The sequence below is a fragment of the Mixophyes fleayi genome, chromosome 2, assembly GCF_038048845.1.
Source record: "Mixophyes fleayi isolate aMixFle1 chromosome 2, aMixFle1.hap1, whole genome shotgun sequence".
NCBI classification, from domain to species: domain Eukaryota; kingdom Metazoa; phylum Chordata; class Amphibia; order Anura; family Limnodynastidae; genus Mixophyes; species Mixophyes fleayi.
The window spans coordinates 22,575,505-22,588,455 of record NC_134403.1 but is presented as its reverse complement, the minus strand read 5'-3'; the positions used below and the strand labels follow the sequence as shown (position 1 = coordinate 22,588,455).

The window sequence follows — 12,951 nt, the reverse complement described above, 5'->3', positions numbered from 1 at the left end:
CCAACATTAAATTTCTTTGTCGGAATACAAAAGCATGTGACCGTCTGCTTTCAGTAACTGCTGCAACGCCCTTGAGCAGCTGAACAATAGGTGCTTAATAACTAAACTATTAAACATAACTTAATATGTCTAAAAATGCTCTCTTACACCCCTTTGAAGCAGGTTCACACTTTAGGATGGAGGTGCTTCTCTACCTGACATCAGTCTGAGCCAGCGGAATGTGACCAGCTCTCGCATACACAAGGGCAGCTTAACTGACTGAAATGGTTTTTGGCCTATATCAGATCCCCTTGGGACACCAATGGGAACATCCCAGAATGGTCAGGGTCATGTATAACAATTCTGTACTGCCCTGAATGCACTATATATGGCTACTATGGCTGCAAGAGGAGACTTCGAACGTGTTGAAATAGGGTTGGTTGTTGGGGCACATTTGGCAGGAGCTTGAGTGACTAAGGCAGCCAATTTTATGAAACATTTTTCAACAAGAACTGCACAGAGCAGTGGTGCAAAGAGCACAGACACTGTGAGCAATGGAGAAAGGTGATATGGTCAGATAAATCAGCCTTCACTATGGTCTCGACAAAAATAGACAAATGTACATGTGTCGCAGACATGAGAACTTTACAGCCTCCACTGTTTCCAACAATGAAGTAATCTAGTGGTTCTGTAATGTTGTGAAGTGCATTTTCCTGCTAAAGTTTGGGTGCAGTTAATCCCTTGGAAGGTAAGGTCAATGTTACTGGGTCTGAGTGATCATCTTCCCCCCATGTTGCAGAATTTCTTTCCTGACAGGGGGGGTGTCTACATGGATGACAATGCCCCCATTTACAGAGCATGAGTGGTGTCAGAATTTGCCGTCACCTGTACTGCAGCATCGCATCAGCATGCTGCTTTGTCTCGGTAACTCCTGGCCCTGGATTACAGTGGACTTTTGGTGTTATTTATATGTGCCTTGCAGTACCTCTAACTCACCAGAGATGCTGCTACTGAGCTCTTGTCTCATCCCTCTGTAGCAGGGGTTAACCTGCTGCTCCCATTAATTACTGCACTTGTTCTCTTTCTATTTATGCCTGCCTCCCTCAGTTCACCTTTGCTGGTCATTGATGTTGCTGTTCCTGATATTGTTGTTCTCCTTTGTTACTCCTGTTACTTCTCCTGTTCCCTTGGACTACTGCAAGCTGCTAGCCAACATCCTGGTTTCTTTACACTCAGCCTGTTCACCTGCACCAGACGTATTCTTTGTTATTACCTGCTTTCAGTCTCACCCAGAGATTCATTGTTTAGTGTCTGCAATATTCGGTTTGTACTATTTTCTGCGTTATCTGGATCATATTTTCTCAATAAATGTTATATGCTTTCACCATACTCTGGGCTCCATAGCTGTAATTTCCAGCTCTCAACATAGAAGTGTGACAAGTGGTCTCCCAATGGTTTGATGAGTGTTACACTAATATTCATAATCATAGCCTTCTCAGTTACCATATAAACCCAATTCAGCACTGGGATATTCAGGAACAACGCCTGAGAGAGAGCGTTTCCCAACATCAAACGGTTGTCAGTCGAGTGACTGTTTTGTGGAAGAATGGGGCATAATTCCAGACTCTGTAGACTCAATGCCACAACTATTAAGTGTTTGATATTGGAATTTCCATTGTTTTGTTCACTACCTGTACAGGAAATTCGCTTTCCTGTTACCTTATTAAGCCTAAATGTAATTTACCTTCATGCTTATCTGAGGTTTAGTTGTTCTTCCAGTTTACATACAGGAAGGGGGAGGGGAGATGTGAACTTACTATTTGACAGCTGTTTTGTTGTTGAGGATTTGAATAAAAATGTCCAGGCATGAATTGCCTGTCTTTTTCTTGCATTCTGACATGGAAAGGTTCAGTGCATCCACCATTCTTTATCAGCTCATTTACATGCTGTCCAACATTGGTAATTGGTCATGTACAGATTTCCAATAAGTAACCTGACAGATTCTCCATAGACTGTTCACTGGGTGGTGTTTAGCCGTAACCATAACGGTCATGACTGTTTATCAGTCTGCTGAAACATGACTACAATTAATGCCAACACATATAGGGAAAGGAGTCCCCAAATGAGATGTCTAAAGTTGTATATGATTTCTATACCGCGTAAATGTCAGGTTTATGACTGGAATTACTTTTTGGGTTATTGGACAATTGCTTGTTCTGGAAATTAAAGTGATATTTTTATTCTTTCCAACATACACATGTTGGAACCCGCACAAGTACGCACATCTCCCTTTTCTCCAGTGATGGTTTCAAGGACGAGACTGGACACTTTGGAATGGTATTGGAGAAAGTAAAGGAGGATAAAAAAAGCTTTGAAGGAGTATTGTTTCCATGGCCCACAAATGACACGTGGATATAAAAGAGCGCCTGTCTCCTGCTCTCAATAGAGGCACACATATTGTGAGTTAAAGCACTCTTCGCGAGAGTGCAGCCTATCAATTCACAAGGAAGCATGCACCTTTCTGAAGGATGCGCACATGGGTGGAGCAACTGGCTTCTCTCTGAAAATAAAAAACAGTTTTCCGGCACAGCATGTAAAACCCTAGCCAAATTGATAAATGAGCATCTGCAGCCGTCAGGTAAATGAAGCCCCTTCAGTGTGCAATCTTCTTCCTCATCGTCCAATCAGAAAGAACTAAATGTTGTACCCCAACAGTCATTAGTATCTGGAAATGCTAAGCTGCACACTTACTCGCACAGTTATGAGATGCTGTTTGTGGTATTTTTCCCATCTAGAAAATTAGAATTTGAAACTATGTTTATCTCTCAAGATTTTAATAAAAAATTTAAATAAATGTGTGTCCTTAACTATAGAACTATAGAAGAGGCAACCTACATTGTATTGCTTAGTACAGTATAATATATATATATATATATATATATATATATATATATATATATATATATATATTTATTTATTGTGACACAGGCATCCTTCTGGTGATGGACAAATTGACAACTTCTTACTGAAAACAGTGCTTTTATTGTTCCGTCAGAATAACATAACACACATTTCCGTCAGGATGACAGCAGGCAACCTATCATTGTCTAGACGTAATTCTCCTGTCTAGGCACTGGCCACTGGCTGGCATCAGTCACCAAGCATAGCAGCACAAAACAAGTTTTTATAGTTGATACTCCTCCCACAGCATTAGTTTGGCGGACAGGTGACACTCAGACCTTGCCTTCAGGTGCTCTGTAATACCTCTTCACTGCAGACACACCCCGTCAACCTGCTTTAGCTTTGGAAACGACACTTTCAAAGTATGTAAAAGAAATCACACTTTATACTTTTACTTTGTCACATGTCTTACACCAGTATACTTTAACCTACGTAGATAGATAGATATAGATATATATTCTTCCTCTTAGAATATAAGCTCAGGGTCATCCATACCTTTTGGTTTCATGTCTGCATTTATTTTGTCTACCTCATATGTCCCTGTTTTGTCCTTTCTTCTCTACTGAATGACGTTATTATAAGAATAATAATGATATAATAATATAAAGATATAGTAATGGTAAAGACTAATTTCTGAGCACAATCTTTTCAGCAGCTCACATACATTTATCCTCACGGCACATTATGGTCTTTGCTTGTAAATATGCAGTAAACATTATGAATTCACGGCCCATTGCAAGAACGGCAGAAAAAAGTAATTTAGTCCATCAATCACTTTGAATTTCTTAAACCTTAGACAATGGCGGGATGGGGAGAGGATAATTGACAACAGATATGTCTGTCCCTGGTTGGCTTCTTTCTAAAAAATTGGAACATTTTCATGTTATTAAATAAAAGAGGAATGAGGACTTTACATGTCACATATTAGATGAGCGAATGAGATTAAATCTGCAGCTAATGCCGGCTTGCAGCCATGACATATGTGTTTAGTGAATGTCCCTGCACCCACGGAGACGTGGCCTCCACGCAGTCCCTTCTTTTGAATTTTGTGCCTCTGACAAAAGAAAAAAAAACTATTTGAGAGCTTCAGTAAAGATTTTGTAATTTGATAGAAGTTAAAATCTTTTAATTAGCAAATGATATATTTGCGGTGAAGGATCCAGTGAATTAGTCAGATTGCCGCGGTGGTAATCGTATTACCGGTGACCACAAGTCCGATATCCTTCATCCATACAAAAAAAAACAAAAAAACGATCGCACAAGAAAACAAAGTAAATACAAGCAGACTTGCCTGAAAGCCGAAGATGAACATGTCCAATGGCACCGCAGGCTGCCAGGCAGTGATTCCGAATGGAACGCTCTCCGGCAGTGTGACGTGTGTGCCACTTAGATGAATGTCAATTTAAAGCTGCAATGTCTGGACACCGAAGGCTAAGTGTTGAAACACTTAGATGAATGTTAATTTAAAGCCCCGCAGGCTAAGTGTTTCAACTCTTAGCCTGCGGTGTCCAGACATTGCCGCTTTAAATTAATATTCATCTAAGGCACGCACACGTCATACTCAAGTGCCGGAGAGCTGTCCATTCGAAATCACCTCCTGTCAGCCTGCGGAATTGTGGTCATCGATAATCCGTACCCAACCCAGTTGCTTCAGGGGGTAAAAGTATTAAGCAGCGGATTCTGCAAGTCGACAATATTCAGCGACTTTGCAGAGGAAATTTAAAATGGCATTGGCTTTTAAGGCTAAACTTGCCTTGAAAGCCATTGCCGTTTTAAATTTCCTCTGCAAAGTCGACGACTATCGGTGACTTGCAGAATCCTCTGCATAATACATTTACCCCCAGGAGTTTAAACTGACTGTTACGTAGCTGAGGGATTTTGGCTTGTCTTCCTCTGGATCAACAATGTTTGTATTTGGAAAATGGTGAACTTGGTGGACTTGTTGTTTTCAGCCTTGCTAAGTATTCAACGATGAATTTCTTGTCATTCAAACATATTCATGAGACATAATCAGGGTCAAATGCAAGACTTCTAAAGGGGGGTTTCCAAGCTACGCTGCTAGAGTGGGCATGATGACCATCATGCAATTGGCGCTGCTATTATTTAAGGTGGTGCTTGCCCCACATGTTACACATAGGTGTGCGTAGAACATATCTTTAGGGTGCGCACCCTGGGCAACATAGAGGATATTCTGCGCTGCTGGAGGGACGTGTCTGACACCACCTAGCTATCATATTGTGTCACACAGTAGTGCCCCCCCATTCATACTATTTCAAACAGAAGTGCCCCTAGTTCATATTATGCCCCAAGTTCAAGTTATGCTACACTAGTGTACCCAGTTCCCATTATGTCACACAGTAGTGCCCCTAATTCATATTATGCACACACATTATCATTAAACATATAAATAGTTCTGTTTTCTTATGTGCGAGTTGACTGACCTCTGGATTCAGCGCAGAGACCCTCAGACGGAGCTGTCACATACAATACACTTGATGGATGGATGTACTGCTGTGGCCGGAGCTGGAGCTCCATTTCCTGAAGCAATTATGGTGCGCATGTGTTACATGCAGTCACAGGGAGAGAGGAGCGGGCACAGAACGGATCTGTATGGTCCGTCACTATATGCAGGCTGGTCCCAGACGTTACATTCCTGGGACTGGCATAAGCAAACCTAGTGCCTGGAAACCCCCCTCCAAGCCTGGAGCACTGTATAATTTAGGTGGCTGGACCCTGCCCCCACTTCACACGGCTCTGCTTGAAAAGGGAGAGCTGTGTGCACCTAACAGTAGTGCATGCAGCATTGCCCATGTATATTATAGGGATAGGAAGAGTTGGAGAGCAGCCAAGCACTGTCTAATATTATAGCCACGCCCCCATGCATGCTGGTCCCGCCCACTGGTTGTGTGGTGTGGAAACCCCCCTCTACAAATCCTGCGTTTGCCCCTGAAGTGATACAACTGAAAAACACTTCAGAGATCTTGAGCTTGAATCGGACGGCTTGGCACGCCCTTACTGTACATTGCCAAGAGCATACTCCCTTCCCTCTCTCTTTCCACCCATGGAATCGTAAGCTGTTGGAAGTCTCCTCTGCGTTCGAAGATGATTTGAATGTACTTGTGTTCTCTGGTGTATAGTCCTTTTCTTGCCACGTGCTGTGCAAATTTACGCAAAATAAGCCAAGTATCGCCATTGATGTTCCTTAATGAATCAGGCCCACAGTGTTTAGTGCTGCTTTTCATGTATGCGTTCGGTGAGTGTGGGAGTTGTAGATTATTGCGACAATCACTGCATACAGTGCTGTGACGTCGCTGCTGGCTGTCCGTCCTTCACCCCCGCTACACTTTGAAAAGATATAAAGTCGGAAAACTGTAACTGGGATTAATAGAAGCTCGTACAAAAAGTATTTCTGAAGTTAGAATAGTAAAACAAAAAAACATCTCTTTCCAACTGGCCTACTCTCCCAGAATGTTCGGGTAGTCCTCCCAGTAGAGGAGGCCACCCTCCCGGATCCCTCTTCTCTCTCTGGTGAAGTGGGCGGGGCCTTGATGACATGGTTCCTGTTATCAGGCCCTGTCACTGCTGCACGAGGACGCACGGGGCTGCGATGAAGCAGATGTTGTCGTTGCACCCAACCGCTCAGGCCCCTTTGTCCGAAATTAGGCAAGTATGATTACTTGATAATTTCTTACCCTTATTGAATAAGGAGTTATATTGAAGAAGTTGTTACCTCTGTCAAAAACCCAGTGGGTGGGAGAATGACTCACAGCACCCCCATATACATGTCATTTTTCTGCAGTCCCCTCTCCTTTTATTTGAATAACCTTGTGCTGTAGTCAGAAAACTTTATGCCGTCCCTTCCAAAGTTAATATTTGTTCAGTAAAGTGCCACTGCGTGATGTATATTTAATGGCTGTTATCAGACATTAGTATCTATGGCACGGTTGAGAGCACATGCTTTGGAGAATTGCAAGTATCATTGTGTTTTCCACATCGCTGAATTAATAGGCAAAATTTCATCTATCCAATGAGATAAAGTAAATTAAAAGAAACTTTTATTGGATTTGGGGATATTTTATGTAAATCTGCTAATCAATATATTTCTACTCTTAATTGTGACTAAGTAGAAAGAAATAGAAATGTCCGAGTGTCTGAACAAGGTGTACTGTAGCTATTAAACTTCATTTAAAGTTAATTAATATTTTTCTGTAGTTGATACAAAGCGACTTACTTGTCATGCTTACTATTTGTTCCAGGAATACTTACTTTATATTTATTTAACTTCTGGGGGTGAATGTATCAAACTGAGAGTTTTCCGGTGGGTTTGAAAAACCAATCAGATTCTAGCTATCATTTATTTATAGCTATAGCTACAAAATTATAGCTAGAATATGATTGGTTGCTTTAGGCAAGATCTCCACCTTTCAAACCTGCCGAAAACTCTCATCTTGATACATTTAACCCCCTGTTTTCTTCCTTGCCTTCCTATTGATAGCACAGCCAGAATATGAATATAATGTGTGTCATGTGTACAGTCATGGCCGAAAGTTTTGAGAATAACACAAGTATTGGTTTTCACAAAGTTTGCTGCTTCAGAGTTTTTAGACCTTTTTGTCAGATGTTGCTGTGGTATACTGAAGTACAATTACTAGCATTTCATACGTGTCAAAGGCTTTTATTGACAATTACATTAAGTTTATGCCAAGAGTCAATATTTGCAGTGTTGACCCATCTTTTTGGAGACCTCTGCAATTCACCCTGGCATGTTGTCAATCAGGGCCACATACTGTCTGATGGCCGCCCATTCTTGCCTACTCAATGCTTGGAGTTTGTCAGAATTTGTGGGTTCTCAATAGGATTAAGGTCTGGGGAGTTTTCTGGCCATGGACCCAAAATTTCGATGTTTTGATCCCCGAGCCACTTAGTTATCACTTTTGCCTTATGGCGAGGTGCTCCATCATGCTGGAAAAGGCATTGTTCATCACCAAACTGTTCTTGGATGGTTGGGAGAAGTTACATTTGGAAGATGTTTTGATACCATTCTTTATGGTTGTGTTCTTAGGCAAAATTGTGAGTAAGTGAGCTCCCTTGGCTGAGAAGCAACCCCACACATGAATGGTCTTAGGATGCTTTACTGTTGGCATGACACAGAACTGATGGTAGCACTCACCTTCCTTCTCCAGACAAGCGTTTTTTAAAGATGCCCCAAACAATCTGAAAGGGGATTCATCAGAGAAAATAACTTTACCCCAGTCCCCAGCAGTCCAATACATGTACCTTTTGCATAATATCAGTCTGTCCCTGATGTTTTTCCAGAAGAGAAGAGGCTTCTTTGCTGCCATTCCTGAGCAAGCTCTGCACTGGTGGTGTCCTGATCCTTCAACTGAATCAACTTTAGGAGACGGTCCTGTCGCTTGCTGCCGTTCTTGGGTGCCCTGAAGCCTTCTTCACAACTATTGATCCTCTCTCCTTGAAGTTCTTGATGATCCAATAAATGGTTAATTAAGGTGCAATCTAACTAGCAGCAATATCCTTGCCTATGAAGTCTTTTTTGTACAAAGCAATGATGACTGCACGTGTTTCCTTGCAGCTAACCATGGTTAACAGAAGAACAATGATTTCAAGCTCCACCCTCCTTTTAAAGCTTCCAGTTTGTTATTCTAACTCAATCAGCATGACAGAGTGATCTCCAGCCTTGTCCCCGTCAACACTCTCACCTGTGTTAACGAGAGAATCATTGACCTGATGTTAGCCGGTCCTTTTGTGGCATGTTGTTTTTGGGATAAAGTTCATTGTCATGGCAAAGAGGGACTTTGAAATTAATTGCAATTCATCTGATCACTCTTCATGACATTCTGGAGTATATGCAAATTGCCGTCATAAAAACTGAGGCAGCAGACTTTGTGAAAAATAATATGTATGTCATTCTCAAAACTTTTGGCAATGACTGTATTATGATAAAAAAAAAAAAGACAACTCCAGATACCTCTAAAATAGAAATATATATTGTTATATAATAGCTCATTACAAACATTACGTTCTCTTTTACACACTTCTATTGTCTATGCAAATTATTTCATTTTGAGTTGATATAGCCTATACCCTGCAAAAGCTTATTACTTTTACTCATACATGTCATTTAAAGGGAATGTACATATTTCTAGTGCTGTTTGAAGCATTGTGGCACCCCATCTCCCCTCAAATGCAGCGCCCCTCACCACTCAGAGATGGCGCCCTCCACCCCTCGCTGCTTCTTACCATCGCAGAGAGCGCCATCTCCTGCTCCCTTTAATCTGGGGGTGTGGCGTTGGTCAGTGACATCATAGCTCAGCGTCACTCTCCCAGCCCATCACTGACATGGAGGAGTAGCAGCTGATAGCTTCACAGGAAAAAACTGCCGGCTGCTTCTCTTCCATTTCAGCAGTCAATGCTTCTTGTAGGTCACCGTAGCGGATGAGTGACATTATGCCTAGATTTGCCTTGTAGTAGCATATAGCTGCATATAGCTGGCGTTAAATGCAAACCACTGTTTGTATCAGCAATTAGCTGGTAGAGCTCTGAGGAGTGATAGTGGTATCTGAGCTCAACTTACATTTCCGATAACCCTTTCATTTATTATATCAATTATGCTCCTCAGATATTTTAGGAGCACTTAAATGTACTATAATGTGTTCTTTTTGTCTTTCATTTATTAACTAGGTTGAATCTTTCTGAGGTTATAGATCTTATAGGAGAAGCATCATTAGTGGAATTGTATTTTACATTTTAATATTTAAATAATCTCTGTATTCTAAGTTGTCTCTGTATCTATGTGTTCTAAGTTTTGTGATTTACTTGCATTAGAGATTTGTTTCATCTAAAAATCTAAAAATCTAATTATAAAACTATCTCACAAGTGAAATCGTTTTTACAGAACTGACAAACAATATTTTATGGCCTTTATTTATAGAGATGTATTTTACCTGACATCACATTAAAACAGGGTTTTCATCTATTTGCCTTTAAATGCCCCATAAGTATTTAAACCCAAGGACAGCCCTGAAAAATACAACTTTTAGCCCTTCAACTCAGAATTCTAGTTCCCATGAACCTTGACTTCAACGATTGTAGAATAGGAACTCAAAGAGGGATTCCTCACTCGGTAGCAGAAATAGATATTAAAGACTCTTGGGGACCAAGATCCTGAAACGTTATTGGAACTATACCCCAAGAAATGTATCGAGTGATGAGTTCTGGAGTAGGGATTTTATCGATGGTTACCCTTGCAGAGCTAAAATCTTTTGTTCGATTCTGAACAAAACGTTTATCTATGTGGAGTCTGTATGTTCTCCCCATGTTCATAAACACATACCTGTAGCTTATTTGGCTTCTGACTAAATTAATCTTGTTGCAGTGTGGTAGTGTGCCCATGGTAGCGAAATTAGAGTGTAAGCTTATGTGTAGGGACATATGTCTCTAATTAAAATGATCTAATTATACAGATCTGCTGAGTATGGGCCTGATTCATATTCGGATGTACATAGTGTATCTTACATGAACAACGCCCATGCTCGTAAACGGACCTCACGTCAATTGCATTCAATGCATATCCAAACGCAAATGACACTTATGACTGCTTAGTTGAGAGTTGGAAAGGTAGAGGGAATGGACGGACTAATGCAGCCAATGTACAGTAAGGGCATTCTGACTAGAGATGTTCAGGCTCGGTTTCCCGAGAGCCGAATATACCCGAACTTAGCAGATCCGAGTCGGCTCGGTACCTTAGCGCTTTTTCGGATTTAAAAATGAGGCAAAACGTCATTGTGACATCATTGGATCTCGGATCTCGCGATTTTTGGATTCTTTTTTAAGATCCAACATAATGATGGGTGGGAGAGAGGGCGGGCCCCCATTTTTCTTTTCTGCCACTGCTGTGTGCCAATGTGTCTTAGATGTGCTAGGAACTGCCGTGTGTTTGAGTCATTGCTCTGTCGCTTATCATCCAGCCAGGTCGCTGCAGTCTTTGTCCGAAAGTGTATGAAAATAATATTGTGACCTGTGAGGTGGTCAAAATTGACTGCAAATTACTTGAAATTAGTGTTATTGAGGTTAATAATAATGTAGGAACAAAAAAAGAGCAAAAATATGTGATTTTAGCATATTTTAGGATTTTTTCTAAAAAATTCAAAACCAAAACCAAAACACAAAGCTAATCCAGATCCAAAACCAAAACCAGTTTACTGGGGTCAGTGAGCAGCTCTAGTTTTGACGCAGATGCTAGTCCTGAGTTTCTCGCAAGTATGCTTGTTTTCAGCCATATTATTTGCACCCTCTACAGGGCAGGAGTAAACGCTGATAGTGATGAGTGACGGCATAGTCTTTGAGATGTGTATGTAAGTAAGATGAACTATAAAACTGCATTGTGGAATTTATTAAGGAATGTAAATGGCCATACGTGCCTTTGTTTATTTTGTGTTTAATTGCACTGCACATGCCAGGGGAAAAAACTCTACTCCAGTGAACGCAGGTACATCCAAGTCATCTTCGAACACAAAGGATGCTTCCAACAGCCTTTCATGGGTGGAACGGGGAGGGGAATATGCGTATGCATGTACTCAATGTACAGTAAGGGCGTGCCAAGCTGGAGCGTACGCGGCAGAGTCCAATTCAAGTTTTGTTATTGCAAAGGCCGTACATGCAGAGCAGAACTAGACCTGTATTCAACAAGAGACGTTTCTTCAGATCTGCTTGTAGTTGAATACAGACTTGCGTATGTCCAAATTACATGCGTTTTTTTTAAAAAATAAACTCGCAATAGACCTGATTCATTAAGGAAAGCAAAGCAAAAAAATGAGTGACTTTGAACCTTGGCAAAACCATGTTACAATACAAGGGGTGCAAATTAGTTTAATTTTTTGCACATAAGTTAAATACTGGCTGTTTTTTCATGTAGCACACAAATACTTGATAGCTTATTTTAACACTGAAATGTAAAGTTGAGCTAGGACATGCCCTACCCCAACTATAAATCTGTCCCCACATTTTAAATATACCCCCCCCCCCTCTAAAGCAACATGGTTTTGCCAAGGTTCAAAGTTACTCATTTTTTTTTTGCTCTACTTGAAGGCATGTTTATTTATGTATTTAATGTAAAAACAATATATATATATATATATATATATATATATATATATATATATATATATATATATATTTTTAATAAATATTTCTAGAAATCACTCTGAGTTGTTCTTTTGGTTTATATTACTTTTTTTTCCATGCTTCCTGACTCTTTATTGTGAATCGCTTGTGCCTATACTGCAGTCTGTTCTGTGTGTCTCTGTATAGCTAGTACAGTTTAGGCAGAGAGTACTTACACCCAGTTTTACATTGAGACGCGTCTTGATATACTCTTGTATTTGAATACAGTTGGAGCTACTCTCAAGTTCCGAAGGCAAAACGCAACTTGCCTTCGGACTTGAATCAGGTGATATGTTGGGGCTATATAAAAGTACATCAATAAGGTTGTTCAAAGATTTGCGGCAGTTCCGTAGTCTAGATAAAGTTGTAATATAATAAGTCTGGAACAAGTACAGTAATTTTTAGTATCATTTGCTATATTTATTTCCTTAAATATACTATTGTGGGGTTCCATGAATGCCGTATTATTTGTCAAACGTGGCTGTAAAATTTCAGAACACCTTCAGCAGATTTAGACGTTAAATTACAGTGATTGAGAGTGGGAGGTTTCCATGGTGATCACAACATTCAATTTAACTACAGATAATGCTGAAACGGTGGCAGCAAACGAAGCGACAAAAAAAAACAAAAAACAGTCTGTCTGAACATCAAAAGGCAGAAAGATTTGTCTGCAGCCTTCATTTCACTGATGACAAAAGTTTATCGGAAGGTATCCGATCCTGCTGACGTGCTTTGTCTGTCTTCTAAGAGAACTTCATTTTAAGGGTAAATTTGGATGTTGCAATTAAATAATAAGTCATAGTCAAGAAGCGGAATTATATAAGAAACATG

General features: G+C 40.5%; 1 protein-coding gene across 9 annotated transcripts in view; it reads left to right on the top strand.

Moving 5' to 3' along the window:
• DLG2 (discs large MAGUK scaffold protein 2) overlaps positions 1–12,951 on the top strand; it is a 1,188,444-nt gene that overhangs the window by 914,567 nt on the left and 260,926 nt on the right. The gene's annotated exons all lie outside the window — the stretch shown is intronic.